Source organism: Taudactylus pleione, unplaced genomic scaffold (assembly GCF_031769625.1).
Source record: "Taudactylus pleione unplaced genomic scaffold, aTauple2 ptg000230l, whole genome shotgun sequence".
Lineage (NCBI taxonomy): Eukaryota > Metazoa > Chordata > Amphibia > Anura > Myobatrachidae > Taudactylus > Taudactylus pleione.
The window spans coordinates 4,118,081-4,135,557 of record NW_028284632.1 but is presented as its reverse complement, the minus strand read 5'-3'; the positions used below and the strand labels follow the sequence as shown (position 1 = coordinate 4,135,557).

Genomic DNA, 17,477 nt, shown 5'->3' with positions numbered 1-17,477 from the left:
CTAGTATCAGTCACAGATCCACGTTCCAGGTTACATTCTTACTGGGAGCCAGCAAAGCCCATCTGCCTGACCAGGTGTCTGCAGGTAAAATGAGGTACAGGGATGAACACACAGGGTTTTACCAGCCCAAGGCTCAATTATTTCTGTATGCAATATAGTAATATCTGAAAATATGAAAAAAATGTTTGCCAACCTCCATTTTTTTCTTATGGTTTAAAATTTCACAACATTTTGGGGTCTATGTACTAAGGCTTGGAGAGTGATAAAGTGGACGGAGATAAATTACCAACCAATCAGCTGCTAAGTGTCATTTTTCAAACACAGCCTGTACAATGACAGATAGGAGCTGATTGGTTGGTTCTTTATCTCGTCCACTTTATCTCTTTCCAAGGCTTAGTACTAGGGGTGTGCACCGGCCACTTTTCGTGTTTTGTGTTTTGGTTTTGGATCTGGATCTTTCTTCGTGTTTTGGATCTGGATTGGTTTTGCCAAAACCACCCTTCCGTGTTTTGGGTTCTGGGTTTTGTGTTTTGGATCTGTATTTTTTTGAAAAAAAGCATAAAAACAGCTAAAATCACAGAATTTGTAGGTTTTTCTGCTCCTATGCTATTATTAACCTCAATAACCTTAATTTCCACTCATTTCCAGTCTATTCTGAATACCTCACACCTCACAATAGTGTTTTTATGTCCAAAAGGTTGCACCGAGGTAGCTGGATGACTATGCTAAGCGACACGAGTGGGCGGCACAAACACGTGACCCATCTAGGCGTGAAACTGCAGTGGCAGACAGGATGGCATTGAAAAACTAGGCCCCAAACTGTACATAATGCAAAGAAAAAAAAGAGGTGCAAGATGGAATTGTCCTTGGGCCCTCCCACCCACCCTTATGTTGTATAAACAGGACATGCACACTTTAACAAACCAATCATTTCAGCGCCAGGGTCTGCCACACAACTGTGGCTGAAATGATTGGTTCGTTTGGGCCCCCACAAAACAAGCTGGCAATTAATCTGTCCCTGCACAAACTGGCTCTACGGAGGCAAGAAGTCGTCCTCATCCTCCTCATCCACAGATTCCTCACCCTCTTCAGTGTTATGTACATCCTCATCCTCACAGAGTATTAATTCGTCCCTGCTGGAACCACAGGTCCCTCTGTACGTTCTGGAGGCTGGTCTCCCTGGAAGAGTTGATCATTCATTTTATGAACATCATCTTCTCCACATTTTGTGGAAGCAACCTCCTACGCCTTTCGCTAACAAGGTTCCCGGCTGCACTAAACACTCTTTCGGAGTACACACTGGAGGGGGGGCAACTCAGGTAAAATAGAGCCAGTTTGTACAGGGACCTCCAAATTGCTTCTTTTTCCTGCCAGTACAGGTACGGACTGTCTGACATGCCTACTTGGATGCTGTCACCGATGTAATCCTTTAACAGACAGACGCACGCTTGTCGCTGCTGCTTTGAGGATTCAAGTGCGGCTACAGCCCACACAATTCACAAAGATAGAAAAAAAAAAAGAATATTTTTATTGTTTGTGGAGCACACTTTGAGGGTTACACCACCCTCTAACAGACAGACGCACGCTTGTCACTGCTGCTTTGAGGATGCAAGTGCGGCTACAGCCCACACAATTCACAAAGACAGAAAAAAGAAGAAGAATATTTTTATTCTTTGTGTAGCACACTTTGAGGGTGTCACCACCCTTTAACAGACAGACGCACGCTTGTCGCTGCTGCTTTAAGGATGCAGGTGCGGCTACAGCCCACACATTTCACAAAGACCGAAAAAAAAAGAACAATATTTTAATTGTTTGTGTAGCACACTTTGAGGGTGTCACCACCCTTTAACAGACAGACGCACGCTTGTCGCTGCTGCTTTAAGGATGCAGGTGCGGCTACAGCCCACACAATTCACAAAGACAGAAAAAAGAAGAATATTTTTATTGTTTGTGTAGCACACTTTGAGGGTGTCACCACCCTTTAACAGACAGACGCACGCTTGTCGCTGCTGCTTTGAGGATGCAAGTGCGGCTACATCGCACACAAGTCACAAACACATAAAAAAAATAGTTTTTTATTTTTTGGAGCACTTTGAGAGTTACACCACCCTTTAACAGACAGACGCACGCTTGTCGCTGCTGCTTTAAGGATGCAGGTGCGGCTACAGCCCACACATTTCACAAAGACCGAAAAAAAAGAACAATATTTTAATTGTTTGTGTAGAACACTTTGAGGGTGTCACCACCCTTTAACAGACAGACGCACGCTTGTCGCTGCTGCTTTAAGGATGCAGGTGCGGCTACAGCCCACACAATTCACATAGACAGATAAAAGAAGAAGAATATTTTTATTGTTTGTGTAGCACACTTTGAGGGTGTCACCACCCTTTAACAGACAGACGCACGCTTGTCGCTGCTGCTTTAAGGATGCAGGTGCGGCTACAGCCCACACATTTCACAAAGACCGAAAAAAAAAGAATAATATTTTAATTGTTTGTGTAGCACACTTTGAGGGTGTCACCACCCTTTAACAGACAGACGCACGCTTGTCGCTGCTGCTTTGAGGATGCAGGTGGAATCTAGACGGGATTTGGAACCGAGGACACACTACCTCCATCAATTGTCTAAATCCCACTGCACTAATGTCGGATACCGGACGCACGTCTAACACCAACATAGCAGTCAAGGCCTCAGTTATACGTTTTGCTTCAGGATGACTGCTGTCGTACTTCATCCTCATCGCTAGGGACTGTTGGAGGGTCAATTGTTTAGTAAAAGTAGTGATGTTCCTACTTCCTCTCTGGGATGATGAACAACTCCCAGCAGCAGCAACAGCACTAGTAGGAAGTGGTTCTTGATCTTTCCCTATTTTATTTTTATCAGAGAAAGTTTGGTCCTCCATTTATGTTATATTGATATATATACGTGCGGCTAAAGCGCACACAAACACAGAAAATATTTTTTTATTTTTGCTGGAGAGTAGTGCACTTTGTGGGTTACACCACCCTTTAAGAAATGAGCCAGCCGGCTCTTTACTTATGGGACACAGGCGCACGCTTGGCGCTGCTCCTTTGTTGATGCACGTGCAGCCACAGTGCACACAAGTCACAAACACAGAAAATATATATTTTTTTGGTTTGGAGTGTACTTTGGGGGTTACAGAACCCTTTAACGGTCAAGCCAGCCGGCCCTTTACTTATGACACAGGCGCACGCTTGGCACTACTTTGTTGATGCACGTGCGGCTACTGCGCACACAATTCACAAACACAGAAAATAATTTTTTTTTTGGTTTGGACTGGAGTGTACTTTCGGGGGTTACAGCACCCTTAACGGTCAAGCCAGCCGGCCCTTTACTTATGACACAGGCGCACGCTTGGCACTACTTTGTTGATGCACGTGCGGCTACTGCGCACACAATTCACAAACACAGAAAATAATTTTTTTTTGGTTTGGACTGGAGTGTACTTTCGGGGGTTACAGCACCCTTTAACGGTCAAGCCAGCCGGCCCTTTACTTATGACACAGGCGCACGCTTGGCACTACTTTGTTGATGCACGTGCGGCTACTGCGCACACAATTCACAAACACAGAAAATATATTATTTTTTTAGCACTTGGGGGGAGCACCCCTGATGGACAGAGCACCCCCTGGACAACACTACAGCACCTCTTTAGGACTGGGCCACTGCACAGGACTTTGGAGTGGACACAGCCCCTATGGAGAACTGACTGCACAACACAGTCCAGCCAGCCCCTATGGACTTTGAAGTAGTGGACACAGCCCCTATTAACAACAGCAGCACAGCACAACACAGCCAGCCCCTATGGACTTTGAAGTAGTGGACAACAGCAGCACTACACTACACTACACTACACAGCCCTAACTCCCACCCTCCCTCTTCACTGTCCACAGCCGAGTGAGAAAATGGCGCCGACGTGGGTACCTTATATAGGATCCAAAACCCGCGAGACTCGGAAGGCGGGAAGATGACGTTTTGCCTCGATTTCAGAATCCGAGTCAGGCGGGAAAAGTCGAGCCTGACTCGGATCGGACTCGGATCGGGGGGCTCGGGGGGGTTCGGATTTCAGAAATCCGAACCCGCTCACCCCTACTTAGTACATAGATCCTGATTGAGCTTTGGGAATAGAGTAAGAAACAGCAAATAACTGTGCATCTTGGTAAAACCGTCCAGCACTGCAGGTGGGTCATATGTAAAATGTGCAGAGCGATTTAGGGTTCAATCCAATTACTTGTGAAGGGTGAGATGTGCTGTTGCCACGGCGTTTAAATGCCGGCAACTGCACCGCATTTTGCAACTCTCGCCGAACCTGAATTCGTATCATTTTGCTCAGAGCCCTATGGGGCTGCAAGCACTTTTATGAGAATTTAGGCTGCCAAAAGGTGCGGCCAATTGGATTGTCCCCATAGATTTGGGAGGGGCATGTCCAAACTGAAATCTAAATTTCAGCGTAATAATAAAGCTGTCCAGCAATTGTGAGCTACATGCAGAAGCAGCCAGTATTTACCCTGCATGCAAAAATAAAGTATGTATTTGCACCCCTTGCATTGGAACATGGTTTGTGCAGGTTCACAGTTACTTGCTATATCTTCCTCTAATCTCAAAGCTGAATCAGGCCCATAGACCCCTTTTACTGATTGTAAACAGACTCAATAGACCATCCTTACATTGCCTACATTACCAAAGGAGGCATCTATCTCTACATGCCTCAAACCTCAATCTTCTAGGTAAGTGTAATGAACTACATTAGTAAGATGTTCTTTTCTGAGACACGCACACAGAGATGCCTTTTCGCGTATATTATGGGAGTGTATCCCGCACAATAAGGGCAGTCTTTTCTTCCAACTTGCCCTCTTCTGTTCTAGGCTGCTGCACATGCATGGGAAATTGCCTATGAACCCACCGACTGTCAGTGGGTTAAGCCAATCAGTGGCTGTCTCAGTAATTACAAGATTAAATATTATCTGGGGTAGTTGGATTGACTGTGTTCCACCCAGAGCCGTAACTAGACTTTTTGGTGCCCTGTGCCAGAAAGAGCATTGGCACCCCCCTCATTTTTCAAAGGGACATAATGCACCCAAAAAAGGGGAATGGCCTCATGGGGAAGGGCCAGGGTAGAGATAGGGGAGGCAAGGAGATGCTGGGGATGAAATAAGAGGAAGCAAGTGAGAATGATAATAAACAGAAATTTGATAGGCCCAAACAGCGCCCCCTGACCTGTGGTGCCCTGTGCGATGGCACCGGCCGCACTACCCTAGCTACGGCCCTGGTTCCACCCAATATCTTGTTAAATGGCAAATAAAATATCTTAAAGAAAGCATCATGTGACCAGTACATCATATCAGGTAAAGGGTGGGACTTCTGGTCCAGCAGGTAAAGAACTAGCTAGTGGCACATGGCACAAAAGCTTCGCTTGACCCCATGGTCTGTTTATTTTAAGGTGTCATTATGGGATGAAATACAGAGGTAATAAATCATGGAGCCCTGGCAGGATGTCATATTACATAATAAATAATCAAGATAATAACTCTATCCTCTCCTGCTGCATTCTGGAAAAAAGCCCCACTTACTTATTATTGCGTTAATGAAGGTAGCGCAGCCGTTTTTACTTTGCTGACACTCATCTGTAAAATGAGGGTGGCCCAGTGGGCAATTATCATCCTGCCCCTTTGACAATAGTTCCCATTAGTACTTTTACAATGTTAAGGAGCTCTTCTAACAAGCAACGAAAGTCTATGTGCAAAACACAGGAGAACATTGCCCATTAACAATATTATTTTATTATAGTACAGACCGGTCCTAGCAACACTGGATAGCCCTTATGCTACATATCAGCATCATTAGAGCAGATTGCTGCATTTTCATTATAATAGGTTCAGAAAAACAATATGGCAGTGCAGGTTGAGTCTCCCATATCCAAATATTCCAAAATACGGAATATTCCGAAATACGGAATATTTTTAGCATGACTGAGAAAGTGAAACCTTTGCTTTCTGATGGTTCACTGTACACAAACTTTGTTTAAAGCACAAAATTATTAAAATATGGTATAAAATAACCTTCAGGCTGAGTGTATAGGGTGTATATGAATTTTATGAAACATAAATGAATTTCATGTATGTACACAAACTTTTTTTGATGCACAAAATTATTAAAAATATAGTATAAAATGACCTGCAGGCTGTCTATATAAGGTGTATATAGAACATAAATGCATTCTCTGTTTAGATTTGGGTCCCATTCCCAAGACATCTCATTATGGTATGCAATTATTCCAAAATACGGAATATTCCATTATCCAAAATACCCCTGGTCCCAAGCATTTTGGATATGGGAGACTCAACCTGTACATGATTTGTCTTGATAAATCAGATGAAAAAGAGTGTTAAGAGGGTTTCCACATTATTTACATGACTTTCCTTTACTAGGTACATACCGCAGGGCAACATTTACCTCATACATTTTTTTCCCATAGCTTCATATTATGCTTTTTATCCATGTATTTATATAATCAGGCACAGTCGTGCATAGTCCACGAGAACAGGTGTTATGTCTATATTAACAGTTATTTATACAATGGACACATACAGTATTATGCACACGCAGAATTGTCATTCACATAAGCAGAGCACATGTACAGTACACATCAGGGTTAATGGTTTTGTTTTTGGCCAGAAGCCAATTAACCTACCAGTATGTTTTTGGATTGTGAGATGTAAACCACGCAAACATAGAGAAAATACAAACTCTACACCGATAGGGGCCCTGGTAGGAATTGGACGCATGAACCCCATGTTGAGAGACAGCAATGTTGACCACTATTTACTGTGCTGTCTCATTTCCAAAGTAAAAAAAAAATACAGACATCTTAAAAGTGGAGAAAGAAGCAACATAGAATAAGCAATGGAGCTCAAGTCAATGCATTTAAGTTATTTACAGGTGAAAAAATCCTTCCATACAGCCACTGAATAAAATAGAGACAAACTACCACAGAATCAACTACACTGTACACGTAAGTACCTCATCCACAGCAAGCAGAAGGAGGGAACAAATATATAGGAGGCGATTTAACAAGTCACAAAGTTCATGGAGCACCTTGTGTACCAATATAATGTGGGTTAGCCTTGAAAAAGCAGCTAACGAAACGCGCGTCGGTGTCCACTGCTGCCTTGTTCTAATGTCCACATTAGATTGTTGTTATGTTAATAATATATGTACCTAAGTAGTATTTGATATTAGCGCTATTACTGGCACAAGAACAGATACAGCTCAAGTGGTCACTGCACACACATTGAGATAATGGTGATCAAATTACCTGCTGTTACTTATAATGTTTGGAAAGAGAATTTGGGCTAATACAAGAGATTACTATTGAGTAATTGATTGGAGACATTACCATTTATTGCTCTGATATGGAGCATGAGTAGACCGGAGGTGATTCCTATTGAATAGCTGATCGGGGACATTACCGTTCACTGGACCTGATTCAGCATTGCACATACGTGCAATGCTGAATGCAGACTCCCTATTATCGGGAATATGCGTGTGTGCAGGACACGTTCTGCTAATGTGCAGAGCGGGTTCTGCGTGATCGCATGCAGACCCTTCTATGCCTCTGCCTGATTTACAAGCAGAGGCATTTAAAGGGTGGTGCGGGGGCAACCGGCATTCCTGGAAATGGGGGGGGGCATGTCGGCCCCGTTTTCCAGGAGTGGCGAGACCAGGGACTGCGTCTACGGACGCAGTTTCCTGGCTTTGCAAGCCAGCCAGCCTGAGTAAGCCTCAGCTTACTCAGCTGGCTGGTGGCCTGGCGCCATCCACCATCGTGACCGATGGTTGCGATGGTGACCCCAGCCTGTGACTTCAGTCGCAGTGCTGGGCTCACAAATCCAGCAGAGGGTGTCATATCCTCCTGCTTCATTTGCATATTAGCAAGGACGGAATTGCAAAGCTTCCTGTGTGCAGCTTTGCAATTCCATCCAAAGCTGAATAACCCCCACTGCTCTGATACAGAGCATGTAATAAGATACAGTACTGTAAGGTCTACACACAACGGCCATTTGGGTACATATAGAAATGTTTTGAATTAGGGGAGACACTACAGGCAAATAACAGAAGGGATATTGCCTGTAAGCCTATATTTGAAACATTATCCCCCATGGAGATTTTTTTCAGTTCTATGGGAGTTTATTGAATGTGTGCTGGAATTATCAGTACATGCCGCACAAGATATAGCACTGTTGTCGAGCACTAAATTAGATTACTGTCAGTATAACACTATACAGATGTAGTTTCTTACTACATTCATGTATGCAAAGTACCTATTGTGAGGAATAAAAGAGACTGCTACTACTTTTATATACAAGGATCTGGCTTTTATATTAGCTAATTAACGTAATAATTTAATAGGCTCTGCATTCAGAGAATTTTTTAAATTGCACAATGAGATTGGAGCCCATGTTGGCAGACTAGTGGGCTACTTTAGCTCTGATATTGAGCACAATATCTGTCTCATAATTCATGCATAGACCACCAGTGGACTAATACAACTCTGACTAAAATGATAATATTACAACTTCAGTTTATATATAGATTATTATGGGGTGGGTTTAGCCCTTATATGCTGCACATTGTTGAGAACATTTCTTGAATGAATGTAATGGGATACGTTCAGAATCCCGACAGTGGGGATTCCGGCATTCAGAATGCCGATGACGGAATCCTGACACTTATCAGAATACCGACGACAGCATCCCGACCACCGGGACCCCCGAAGGTAAGTAGCGGGGTTAGGGTTAGGCACTAGTGGGAGAGTTAGTTTTAGGTTTTTAATGCAGGGAGGGGGAGGTTATGTTTAGGCACTGGGGAGGGAGGGTTAGGGGGAGGTTAGGTTTAGGCACTAGGGAGGGTTAGGTTTAGGCACTGGGGAGGCAGGGATAGGGGAGGTTAGGTTTAGGCACTGGGGAGGGAGGGTTAAGGGGAGGTTAGGTTTAGGCACTAGGGAGGGTTAGGTTTAGGCACTGGGGAGGCAGGGTTAGGGGAGGTTAGGTTTAGGCACTGGGGAGGCAGGGTTAGGGGAGGTTAGGTTTAGGCACTGGAGAGGGAGGGTTAAGGGGAGGTTAGGTTTAGGCACTAGGGTGGAGGGTTAGGTTTAGGCACTGGAGAGGAAGGGTTAGGGGGAGATTAGGTTTAGGCACCGGAGAGGCATGGTTAGGGGGAGATTAGGTTTAGGCACCGGAGAGGCAGGATTAGGGGGAGGTTAGATTTAGGCACTAAGGGGGAGGTTAGGTTTAGGCAACGGGGAGGCAGGGTTAGGGGGAGGTTAAGTTTAGGGACTAGGGGGAGGGTTATGTTTATGGTGCAGGGAGGGGGAGGTTAGGTTTAGGCACTAGGGGGGGAGATTAGGTTTAGGCACCGGGGAGGCAGAGTTAGGGGGAGGTTAGGTTTAGGCATTAGGGGGGAGGGTTAGGTTTATGGTGCAGGGAGGGGGAGGTTAGGTTTAGGCACCGGGGGAGGGAGGGGGTAGGGGTTAGGTTATGGGTAATTACGTAGAGCTGTCGGGATTATAACCTGGTCGGGATGCCGGCGTTGGGATTCTGACAGCCGGGATCCCAACCACTGGCATCCCGTACCCATCCCCTGTGAATAAAGCACACAAATGATCAGTGAGGAAAATACCAGGGTGTGATCTATAATATTGCTGGAGTAATTCATTAAATACTGTGAGCATAACCCATGGCTCTGCTACAGAGCTGAATATCAGTGGTGACAAGTGAGAAAAGTAAAATACATAACTCTGATACAGAGCATAAATTGTGGTTACAAAACTGTGGTCTTAGCCATAATACAGCCAATTACTTGGAGAATAAAATCTAAATATTGTATACAGAATTGTGGTTGGATGCCACAAGGTGGAACATTATTGCTCATAGCCTACAGACTTAGGGGGTCTATGTACTAAGCCTTGGGGAGAGATAAAGTGGATGGAGATAAAGTACCAACCAATCAGCTCCTAACTTTCATTTTTCAAACACAGCCTGTAAAGTGACACTTAGCTGCCGATTGGTTGGTACTTTATTGCTCTCCAAGGCTTAGTACATAGACCTCTTATAGAACAATATAGTTCTGGGACAGAGCATATAGTTATTTACCATTATTTTAAAGAATAGCTAACAGACAACTAGAAAAAATAAGAGATATGGTAAGAACTTACCCTTGTTATCTCTATTTGTACGAAGTCCATAGGGTTCCACAGGATACCTTGGGGTATAGGTGATGACGTCAGTCTTCAGGCACCACAGAGTTAAAGTTTTCAGCCTCCCAGGATGCATCTGGGTCCATCTCCTATACCCCGCCCCCGGGCCAAGGCATCTCAGTTACGTCACACAAGCCATAGGCCGGAGGAGGAGAAGAAAGAGATGGACACTCACAAGCATCACATTCTCACCATAGGGAGACAGAAAAACCGGTGACCAGAATAAAGCCCATCTGCAGTACAGGTGCGACAGGGAGGGAGTCCTGTGGAACCCTATGGACTTCGTACAAATAGAGATAACAAGGGTAAGTTCTTACCATATCTCTTATTTTCTACTGCAGGGTCCATAGGGTATCCACAGGATACCTTGGGGATGTCCCAAAGCAGTATTCTTCAAGGGTGGGGACGCTCCTGTGCTGAGAGGAGAATCCGCCACCCGAAGGAAGCATCCTGAGAGGCAAAGGTGTCAAAAGCATAATATCTCACAAAGGTATGGACAGAAGACCACGTAGCAGCCTTGCAGATCTGAACTGCAGAGGCACCACGTCTAGCTGCCCACAAAGGACCCACAGACCTAGTGGAATGAGCCCTCACAGAGGAGGGAACTAAAAGACCTTCATGAAGGTAAGCTTCTGAAATTGCCATACGAATCCAGCCTGCCAAAGTCTGCTTTGAAGCAGGCCAACCCTTTTTACGGAAGCCATAGGAGGACAAACAAGGCGTCCGACTTCCTAAACGAAGAAGTGCGGTCCACATAAATCTTTAAGGCCCGCACAACATCCAAAGTGGCTTCACCCACTGAAAGTACAGGTGAATTGAAAGCTGGCACAACAATTTCTTCATTGATGTGAAAACTGGATACCACTTTGGGAAGGAATCCCGGACGAGTGCGAAGCACCGCCCTATTCCTCTGAAATATCAGAAAAGGGGGTCTACAAGAGAGCCCCTAAATCCGAGGCAATGGCCAGAAGGAATATGGTTTCAGCTGTAAGCCATTTAAAGTCCACTGAGCCCAGTGTTTCAAACAGCGGTCCCTGGAGAACTCTGAGGACCACAGCCAAATCCTAAGGCACCAGCGGTGAACAAAAGGTGGCTGAATGCGAAGAACACCTTGCATAAAGGTGCGCACATCAGAGAGCGCAGCAATCCTATGATGAAACCAGACTGACAGGGCAGACACCTGCACTTTCAGAGAAGCCAGGCGAAGCCCATGATCCAGTCCAGCCTGTAGGAAAGCCAACACCCTAGACAGGCGGAACTCCCTAGGGGAATACCCTCTAGGTCTACACCACCGGAAGAAAGTATGCCACACACGATGGTAGATTCTTGCCGAGGAAGGTTTACGAGCTCTTAGCATGGTTTGCACCACAGAGCCAGAAAAACCCTCTGGACTTTAGCATGACCGTTTGAACAGCCACGCCGGCAACGACAGCCGAGTCAGGTCCGGGTGAAGACAAGTACCCTGTGACAGCGGATCCGGTCGTAATGGTAACCTCAGAGGAACATCTACTGACAGACTCTGGGGGTCGGAAAACCAGTGCCGTCTGGCCCACTCGGGAGCTATCAACAGTAGCGTACCTCCTTCTCGTTTGAATTTCCATATTACCCGCGGAAGAAGGGAAAACGGAGGGAAAAGGTAGGCAAACTGGAACGTCCACTGGACAGACAGAGCATCCACCAGAGACGCCTTTTCGTCTCTTGTTCGAGACCCGTACACAGGCAACTTGTTGTTGTGCCGGGACGCCATGAGGTCTATCTCTGGAAGACCCCATTTGTCAACCAGACTCTGAAAGACGTCCTGGTGTAAAGACCACTCTCCCGGATGCACGTCCTGCCTGCTGAGAAAATCCACTTCCCAGTTGAGGACTCCCGGAATGAACACTGCTGATATTGCTGGGAGATTGCGCTCCGCCCAGACCAGAATACGGGACACTTCTGCGAGTGCTGCCCGAGTTCGGGTTCCTCCTTGTTGGTTTAAATAGGTCACCGTGGTGGCGTTGTCCGACTGGACCTGCACAGGGTGACCCTGGAGAACCGGCTGTGCCAGCTGGAGAGCTCTGAACACGGAGTTCCAAAATGTGTAATGGAAGCTCCGCCTCCGCCCGAGTCCACCTGCCCTGAAACAAGTGTGGACGCATGACAGCTCCCAGCCCCAGAGACTGGCGTCCGTTGTTAAAAGAACCCAGTTCGCCACCCAGAACAGGCGACCCTTGTTGAGGTGGGTCGTCTGCAACCACCAGGTTAGAGACAGGCGAACCTCCAGAGTGAGCACCATCGTCTGGGACTTGCGACACTGAGGCAATCCATTTACAGCACTTGGTATTCCCAGGCGGTCTCCCATCCAAGTACTAACCAGGCCTGACCCTGCTTAGCTTCCGAGATCAGATGAGATCGGGCATGTTCAGGGTGGTGTGGCCGTAAGCCCATCTGGACAGGATCTTTTCCTCCGTCACAAAGATCCACTGCTGCCTGGAGTCCAATAAGGCCCCAAGGTGCAGGATCCTCTGAGACGGGGTGAGAGTGGACCACTGCCAGTTTATCAACCAGCCGCAACGTTGCAGTACCACAATCGTCAGATCCAAAAAGAAGCTCTGGAGACCCCGCTATCAACAGGAGATCATCCAGATAAGGCAACAGTCCGCAGAAGAGCCGCCCCGACCGCCATGACCTTGGTGAATACCCGTGGAGCAGTCACCAGGCCAAAAGGCAGCGCCCCGAACTGGAAATGGTCGTTGCAGATTGCAAATCTGAGGAACTGCTGATGGCGCAAAAGAATAGGGACATGCAGGTAAGCGTCCTGGATGTCCAATGACACCATGTAGTCCCCAGGTTCCAGTGCCAGAATAATGGACCGCAGGGTCTCCATCCAAAACAGAGGCACCCTCAAGGACTTGTTGAGGGCCTTTATGTTTAGTATTGGACGGTAAGACCCATTGGGTTTCTGCACCAAAAATAGATTGGAACAGAAAAACCCAGGCCCCTCTGGGAAATTGGAACATAAACTATAACTCCGGCCTGGAGCATAGTGTGCAAAACCTTCTGCAGTTCTGAGGCTTTGTTCCGGTCTAGCGGAAGGCCTGTGGTAAAGAACCGGGATGGAGGCCTGTGCCGAAAGGAGAGGGCATACCCGTGAGAGACCACCTCCTGAACCCAAGTGTCTGTCGTAGTCCTCGACCAGCACTGGGCGAACTGAAGCAGGCGGCCCCCCACTTTGGGATCCCCCAAAAGGAGGCCCGGACCGTCAGGCCGCAGGTTTGTCATCTGATCTAGGAGCCGGACGTCTGGTACTCCAGACCTGTTTCTTGGGCTTGGACAATTTCTTGGTCCCAGCCTGCCGTGGAAAGGACTGTGCTTTAGGCCTACCTTGGGCCCTGTGGGGCCGAAAGGACGACTCACCAGCACTAGAAGGATTCGTAGCAAACGGAAGACATGCAGATTTTGCTGCTGCCAACGTAGCTATTATTTTGTCCAGATCTGGACCAAATAGTACCTCTCCATTGAAAGGCAGACCTTCTAATCCCTTTTTGGAATCCGCGTCCGCTTTCCAAGAACGCAACCATAAGGTGCGACGAGCAGCCACGGCTGTAGAGGAGATCCTAGAGGTGAGCATACAAATGTCTAAGGCCGCTTCATTAATGTGAGTGGCCAAGACTCGGAGATTGCCCACCAACCTGGTCTGTTCAGCCGAACAGTCAGAGTCCAAAGACGCCTCCAAATTATCCACCCAGCGCTCCATAGCTCTGGCTACCCAACACACGCCCATAGCCGGTCTGGATGCTCCCCCTGCAAGGGAATAAATGGATTTGAGGTAGATCTCCACCTTGCGGTCAGTGACATCCTTCAAGGATTACATCGAAGGCATAGGCAACGTGGCACTTTTGACTAGGTGTGTGATACGTGAATCCACTTGTGGAGGGGATTCCCTCATAGAAAAATAATTGTCCGCAAACGGATAAGCCACGGCTAAGCGCCTCTGGGGCTGAAACCGTTTACCTGGATATTTCCACGCCTCCTCTAAATGATCCGCTAATTGATCAGAAAGAGGGAACACCATAGCCTCACCCTTAATATCCTTAAAAAAGGCATATTTGAAATTGGCCACCGAAGGATCAATATCCTCAATAACTAAAGCCATGCGGACCGCACGAATAAGACCAGGGATATACACCCTGGACTTCGCGTACGGCTCTTTGGTACGGAGAGGTTCTTGGTCAGATAGATCCAGAATCTCCCCACCATCTGACGTCTCATCGTCATCTCCATAAGCAGCAGATAAAGATGCCACCGGCCTATTATGAGGCCGCAACACAGACTCCCCCTGTAAAACATTGGACAAATGCTGAACCGATGTAGTTAGAGTATTAACCCACGCAGGCTCCGGAGAAACCTGGGAAGGGGCAGGGAGACTGTGGGGTACCATCAATTGTCTCGGGAACTCCCGCATGGGTGACGACACCACTGACCGCTGGGACAAACCCGTCTGGGTAAACGCAGGTGGCGGAGCTAGCTGGCCCACAAGGGTTGTAAGCGTCTTAGCGAAACAAGCCCAGGGAGGTCCCTGTACTGGGACCGGGACCATAATCGGCCGTGACAGTGCCAGGCACTGGGGACATAACCCCTCCGCGTTACCCTCCCCCTCCACTATTCTTACCTTACATTTAGTACACATGAGCTGGAGAGGAAAATCAGTCTCAGACATGATGGTAAGTATGTGACACTCACACCTATACTTATTGGTATAGTGTGAATAACACCCTGCACACCACGCACCGCGCTGGCTTTGAGCAGAGCAAGATCAGGGACAGTAATATGGCTGACAGTAGAAAGTGAAAGTACAGACAGCAGGCTAGCAGATTAGTCACATACAATGCAGAAGAAACAAATCCCTGCACTATTAGCGCTGATTCTCAACTACTCAGACCCTCAGGCTGGTAGGACTCAGTGCTGCATACACTGACCTCTGACAAACGGAGGAGAGGTATGTTGGGGGACCCAGACCGCAATGCCACCGCTCACAGGCTTCCAGCAGCGTTCACCATGCTTTAAAGATGGCCACCGAGGAGCAGAGGATGAAGGAGGCCGGCCTGGGGGAGGAGCGCTGACACACTATGGCCAATCGGGCAGAGCAGAGAGGCTGTGTGCAGCAGGGGAGGCGCCGGCTGAGACAGGGAAAGCACGCTCCCCTGGCCTGCATTTAACCCCTGGGACGCCGCCGCGCATGCTGCTCAGCAGCGGCCCGCTGTCCCAGGGGGTAGTGGAAGCGCAGGTTGGTCACCTGGCTCCACACTGCAGCCAGTCCCCAGAGAGCCTCCTGCCTGGGGACTCAGGACCATGAGACCAGCGGGGACCCACCACGGGACCCCGCTGCTTACCTGCTATCCCCTTGGATCCGGCCATGGTCCAAAACATCTGGGGTCACCGCTAGCCGCGACCCCAGATGTCTACCAGCATCCCCAGATCAGTACCGGCATTCTGGTACCGGCGGGGTGTAGGGGAGACAGCATGGACGTCAATACTGACTGTCCATGCTGTACTCGCAGATGTGCAGCCAGTGCTGCCTTTAAAACAAACTTCAGGGGCTCTTCATAGCCCCCGTCTGCACAGTGCCTCCGACTCCGGCCAGGCACCGACGAAACTGAGATGCCTTGGCCTGGGGGTGGGGTATAGGAGAGGGACCCAGATGCATCCTGCGAGGCTGAAAACTTTAACTCTGTGGTGCCTGAAGACTGACGTCATCACCTATACCCCAAGGTATCCTGTGGATACCCTATGGACCCTGCAGTAGAAATATAAAAATATAGCTCTGCTACAGAGCAGACTTAAACTGCCCACACACATAACGATATTTTACCCGATTTGGTCGATATCGACGAATCATGACGACAAATCGTGTAAAATACGGCCAGATTGTGAGTGTCCACTCACGATCACGATGTCAATGCACGTCCCCGCTCGTCGTACATCGCATCTTCAGATCTGCCGTGCGGTAGGGCAGATTTGCCAATCTGGGACACAATGCATTGGATGCACGATAGATCTTAAGTCAGATTGGACATTTTAAACTCCAAATCGTGAGTAGGATTGCCGGGGAGCTGCCGGGGGAGAGTTCAGGGGAAATCGCACACATCGTGGGATCGTGTGCACAACGCTATCTGTGTGGGAACCTAAAAAGAAATGTGTAAATACACGAGGATCTTTGGGTAGTGAATATTCAAGGGAAGTAAAATTTCAAATGTGAAAGATCATATTGTTACATAAGTGTAACTACACTTGCTGGCAGAAAAGACTGATACACCATATCCATATTAGTAAGCCGACTCTGCTACAATATATGTGACACACTTTCTGGCAGAATAGACTGATTCACAGTATCCATATTAGTAAGCCAGTACTGCTACAATATATGTGACACACTTACTGGTAGAATAGACTGATTCACAGTATCCATATTAGTAAGCCGGAACTGCTACAATATATGTGACACACTTGCTGGCAGAATAGACTGATACACCATATCCATATTAGTAAGCCGGTACTGCTACAATATATGTGACACACTTGCTGGCAAAAAAGACTGATACACAGTATCCATATTAGTAAGCCAGTACTGCTACAATATATGTGACACACTTGCTGACAGAATAGACTGATACATAGTATCCATATTAGTAAGCCGGTACTGCTACAATATATGTGACACGCTTGCTGGCAGAATAGACTGATACACAGTATCCATATTAGTAAGCCAGTATTGCTACAATATATGTGACACACTTGCTGGCAGAATAGACTGATACACAGTATCCATATTAGTAAGCCGGTACTACTACAATATACGTTACACACTTGCTGGCAGAAGAGACTGATACACAATATCCATATTAGCAAGCCAGTATTGCTACAATATATGTGATACACTTGCTGGCAGAATAGACTGTTACCCAGTATCCATATTAGTAAGCCAGTACTGCTACAATATAAATGACACACTTGCTGACAGAATAGACTGATACCCAGTATCCATATTAGTAAGCCAGAACTGCTACAATATACATGACACACTTGCTGGCAGAAGAGACTGATACACAGTATCCATATTAGTAAGCAGGTACTGCTGCAATATATGTGACACACTTCCTGGCAGAATAGACTGATACAACGTATCCATATTAGTAAGCTGGTACTGCTACAATATATGTGA

At 47.1% G+C, this 17,477-nt stretch overlaps 1 protein-coding gene and 1 pseudogene across 1 annotated transcript in view; both read right to left on the bottom strand.

The window, feature by feature from the left end:
• Nucleotides 1-17,477, bottom strand: part of AGBL4 (AGBL carboxypeptidase 4) — a 2,679,639-nt gene that overhangs the window by 127,208 nt on the left and 2,534,954 nt on the right. The window lies entirely within an intron of this gene.
• Nucleotides 12,581-12,699, bottom strand: LOC148516937 (5S ribosomal RNA; annotated as a pseudogene).